The 5,502-nt window shown below is 34.8% G+C and overlaps 1 non-coding gene across 1 annotated transcript; it reads right to left on the bottom strand.

The window, feature by feature from the left end:
* Positions 1-2,891: 2,891 nt before the first annotated feature.
* Positions 2,892-2,998, bottom strand: LOC131169698 (small nucleolar RNA R71). Its single transcript, XR_009140598.1, has one exon. It is a non-coding gene; the product is annotated as a small nucleolar RNA R71 (small nucleolar RNA).
* Between the last annotated feature and the right edge of the window lie 2,504 nt (positions 2,999-5,502).

The raw sequence follows: 5,502 nt of genomic DNA, 5'->3' as shown, positions 1-5,502 counted from the left end.
TCTATGACAGAATAGTGACCAAAAGTCTAATTTGATGAGCTTGTGAACGCATAGTATTTGGGAAAACTATTATAACCAACCAATGAGCTTTAGCTTAATTGTACCGGAATCACCTCCAAAATTATGAGATATTGAGTTCGAGTCTCAATTGAAGTCGATTATACCATAAAAACCGTTATAACAAGGATGAAGAAAATTACAATTACACTTGTAAGCTATACATAGATATTTCTATAATCAACTGCATGAGATGTAATTTCACAACCTTCAAATCTAGTGCACTGACAAAATTCTTTTTTTTTTGTTAAACGACAAGTTGTTTGCTGAAATTCATCTATATAAGATTGGAATCTAAAAAGAATAAGTGATAAGTGTATAATTTATTAATTTTGCTCCCATCACATTTAGTGTTTCTAGTGTTTTTACGCATAATTCAGTTGATTAAAGTATATTTATTATTTAAGCATATTTTCAGCATGTGCATTAATTTGACATTTGCTGTATTTTTTAGGTGCTTCTAAAGTTGTGGGTCTCCAAATTGAGTACTGTTTAATCCATTGAAAAGCTAAGATAGAGCACTACAAATGATAAAGAGTGACCAAAGCCCCAATCAGTCTCCAAGATTGACAAAATGAGCTATGAATCTATTACAAAAGCCCAGACTTAATGTGTCACGATCAGTTTTAATATTTATTTTGTATCTGGAGTTTCAGATGTCCAAATGAAGTAAGCCTAAGCCCAATTGAATCTTAAGAGCCACCTCTACAACTTCTATGCAGGGCTGGAAGCGAGATAATGCCGTTTTAATTGTAAAAAATGGCAATGAATTCGTCATTATGGGCTAGACTATATGTCAAAAGCAGTCTCAGTTTTTGGGTGATAACTTGGGCCGCAGACCTCGGATTTGGGCAAATGAGTACCCGTTGGAAGAAATAGGGCTATAACTTTCCTGAAGAGCGAAGAGATATATTCGAAAGGGAAGTGGCTGAAAAATGGCCTTGAATGCAAAGACGTGAGTGCAGGCTGAAAATCTGTCTTTTGAATTTCAAAACTTTTCCTAATTTGGTTCTTATCTTTGGAATTAGGTTTTTTATTTCAAAGGCATCTTTGGGTAGCAGCAAAAAAACACATCCAACCAGACCTTCGAATACCATAGAAGACCTTTATTCTCCATTCTCTTTTTAGATTTCTTCTTTATTTTTCTTTAATTTTCTGTAAGCCATGAACATGAGTGGCGTTCGTAATTCAGTTCAAGGGATTCAAGTTCTTTTGCATGATTTGTGAGATCAGGTTCTTAATTTAATTTATGTCTTTTTAAATATCTATTGTTTTCTGATTTCATTATTTTTGATCTATTGAATGATTGCTAAAAAGGCCTATTAGTTAATTGTTTGATGAGATCAATTGCTAGTTCATCTTCATAATCCGTAATTGTTGTGTAAGATTGAACGTGAGTAGCAATTAGGTTTTATTGATTATGATCCAAGTTTTCGATAATAACTTAAGGAAACAATAGGATGAATTAAATGATTTATGCTTCATAAATTGTTGTTCAGCTTAAATACTTCCTTTTCTTAAAGCAATTATTAACTTGATGAGGATTACTTAATACCAATTCAGTTAATAATTAGAGTCAATAAGAGTGCTGGGCTCGAGTTGATGAGTATAGGGAAGTTAGGGGTTTTACCTCGCTATTTAGTAAATCTGCGTTAAGTATTCAATAAGAGATAATTGTATATTTTTTGTCTATGATCGAATCAATGCATTGCAATGCAAATTACCTTGGACTGAAGTTTGTTTAATTTGAGATTTTTATATTTAATTTTAGTTCTTAATTTCTGATTTTTAATTTCTTCTTTGGACTGGGAATTACAACCCCCAACCTTTGTTTTTTTTTTATTACACAAGTGCACGAAATTTAATAATTCAATCTCTAGGGTTTGACCTGGATTTATCATTTACTGTAGAAAATATTTCATAATTAGTAATTTCAGTTAATTTAATTTCTGGTGGATTTGACAGCCATCAAGAATTTGGCGCCATTGCCGGGAACTGAAATTTATTAGATTTCGTGTTTTTAGTGTTAGGATATTATGTTATTAATTTTGTTTGTGAGTTGTTGCTGTTTTCAGGTTTTCAAAAAAAATTAGGGTGTTACTATTCATCGACAGATTTTTTGTTGAATTTGGAGGGTAGGCCATACCTATTTTGAAGGAAACAACGTTCTGGTTAAGACCAATCAATCCATAGGATTTCTTGGCCCCACCCTCTTGAGGCCAAATTCCATCTTTTTCTAGGGTTTTGAGGCATTTTTCTGTTTTTACTTTGATTTCTTTTTGTTTATGACAATAACTTCTCAATTTGGTGAGTTGATCTTTGATCCAGAAGTAGAAAAAATAGCTAAACAGTTGAGAAAATTGGCTAAGCAAGCTAGGCAGATTCCGAGTACATCTGAAGGAGTCCAATCTCCAAGGGAATTAAGTTCGGATTCTGATTCGGATTTAGATTCAAATTCTGAAAACAAAACCATGGCTGCTAGAACTTTGAAAGAGTTGGCTGCTCCTGATCTAAACCAACAGCCTTTGTGTATTCAATACCCTGCTTTAAATGTTGCTTTTGAGTTAAAATCTGGACTAATCCATTTGTTGCCTAAATTTCATGTTCATGCAGGTGAGGATCCACATAAGCATTTAAAGGAATTACATATTATGTGTTCCAGCATGAAACCTCAAGGAGTTTCCGTGGACAAGATTAAGCTTCGAGCTTTCCCTTTCTCACTGGAAGGAACAGCTAAGGATTGATTGTATTACCTTCCTTCTGGATCCGTCAACTCATGGAATGGGATGAAGCAGATATTTTTGGAGAAGTATTTTCCTGCTTCCTGTGCTTCCAACATAAGAAAAGAAATTTGTGGCATCTGACAATACAATGGAGAGAGTTTGTATGAGTATTGGAAACGATTTAAGAAACTGTGTGCAAGCTGTCCCCATCATCAAATAAGTGAGCAGCTTTTGATTCAATATTTCTACGAGGGACTTCTACAAATGGACCGCAGTATGATAGATGCTGCTAGTGGAGGAGCTTTGGTTGACAAGACACCAGAAGAGGCAAGGAGGCTGATTACTAACATGACAACAAATTCTCAGTAGTTTGGTAAGAGAATGGATCACACACCTATGAAGCTTAATGAGGTAAGTACATCTAACTTTCAGAAACAGATTTCTGATTTAACTTCTTTGGTGAGGCAATTGGCTATAGGGAATATGCAAACTATTAAGGTATGTGGAGTTTATTCAAGTTCGGGTTATGCCACTGACATATGTCCTGCATTACAAGAGGACGAATCAATGCAACATGCTAATGCATTAGGAATTATGGACAGCCACAAAGCAGGTATGATTCATTTTCTAGTACTTATAATCCAGGATGGCGAGATCATCCCAATCTGAGTTATGGGAATCAACCAGTGCAAAACCGATACTAGCAGCAGAGACCACAAGTGAATCAACCACCTCCACCTCCACCTCCACCTCCCTCAAATCAAGGTATGTCACTTGATGAAATTGTTAAAGCTTTGGCTAACAATACACAACAGTTTCAACAGGAGACCAGAAATAGCATTCAAAACATAGAGAGGCAGATTGGTCAGTTGGCTTCATCTGTGAGTAAGCTGGAAGCTCAAGGTTCTGGAAAGCTTTCATCCCAAACAGTCATAAAGCCCAGAGAAAATGCGAGTGCTATAATGTTGCGGAGTGGAAAAGAAGTTGATAATCAGACTCCACATGAGCCAACGAAAAAGAAAAAGCAAGGAGCAAAAGAGTCTAAAGTTCCTGAAGTCAAGGTAAACACTGAACCTAAACTGAATAAGGTTAATAATTTCGTTCTTCCTCCATTCCCCTGCAGGTTGGCCAAGATTAAGAAAGAAGAACAAGAGAAAGAAATTTAGGAGACTTTCAGGAAGGTAGAGGTTAATAAACCTTTACTTGATGCAATGAAATAAATCCCCAGGTATGCCAAATTCCTTAAGGAATTATGCACTACAAGGCACAAGTTGAGTACTAATGAGAAGATCAGTGTGGGGAAAAATATGTCAGCGTTGATTCAGTGAAAATTACCCCCTAAGTGTAAGGATCCAGATTCGTTTTCTATTCCTAGCAAAATAGGTGATTCTAGATTTGAGGGTGCAATGGCAGATTTAGGAGCATCTATTAATGTTATGTCAAATTCAGTTTTTCAAACTTTAAATTTGGGTCCTTTGAAAAAAACCAGTGTCATTATTCAGTTAGCTAATCATTCTAATGCTTACCCATTGGGAGTAGTTAAGGATGTGTTGGTGCAGGTTGGGGAATTGATTTTTCCTACAAATTTTTACATTCTGGATATGGAGGATAATGCTCTCACATTAAAGTCAACTTTGATTTTGTTCGGAAGACCTTTCCTAAAAACTGCCAAAACAAAAATTGATGTGGATGAGGGTACCTTAACTATAGAGTTTGATGGAGAGACTATCAAATTTAATATCTTTGATGCCATGAAGTATCCTGCTGATGATCATTCTGTCTTTTCTATTGATATTGTTGATATATTTGTGTAGGATGTTTTTGAGTTAAGCATGGAGGATGAGTTAGAAAGAAAATCACAATTACATGAATTAGAGGAAATTTGCCTTAAGGCTTATGAGAATTCTAGGACCTATAAAGAAAAGACAAAGGCATTCCATGACAAACTAAGGAAGCAAAAAGTTTTATTGTATAATTCAATATTGAAGCTGATGTCTGGTAAGTTGCGTACTCATTGGATTGGACCCTTTGTTGTTACTAATGTGTTTTCTTATGATGCAGTTGAAATTCAAAGTTTAGGAACTAACAAAGTGTTCAAGGTCAACGGTCATGAACTCAAGCCATTTTATGAGGGGTTTCAGGAGCATTCAGTGGATTAAGGAGCTTTGCCATGTCGAGCTAACGACGATAAGCAAAAGCGCTTCTTGGGAGGCAACCCATGAGTGGCTAGTTAGCCACAATCAGATTTGTTTTTTTTTCCCCTTATCTTATTTTATTTTCTAGGATATTTGTTTCTTTTCTTTTGCATTTGGGCTTTACATTGGAGACAATGTAAGTTTTAAGTGTGGGGGAGAAGAAATTTGTTGCAGCAATTTTTGAAAAATAAATAAATAAATAAATAAATTATTCTCATAAGCTTGATTCATGATTCTATGTGAACTCTTGGAGAGAAGTGACTTGTCCTTGAAATGACTTTTCTACTTTATGTTGAATTTTTGAGATTTTAGGCAAGGTAATAGTAACTTTAATGATAGATTTTCCCTTTTCTCCATACCATAGAGCAATTTTTTTTCCTACATAAATTATTTATGCTTGATTTAATGGTGAAATGATTAGTTATGTGTGTTTTAAACTAGTGTCATGCATATTTCAAAACTTTGTTTAATCTATCAGGGTACTTTATAATATGTAGATGCATAAATTGAGGGAAATAAAAGGCTGA

The sequence above is a fragment of the Hevea brasiliensis genome, chromosome 1, assembly GCF_030052815.1.
Source record: "Hevea brasiliensis isolate MT/VB/25A 57/8 chromosome 1, ASM3005281v1, whole genome shotgun sequence".
In the NCBI taxonomy this organism is placed as follows: Eukaryota; Viridiplantae; Streptophyta; class Magnoliopsida; order Malpighiales; family Euphorbiaceae; genus Hevea; species Hevea brasiliensis.
This window is presented reverse-complemented; position numbering and strand designations above follow the sequence as displayed.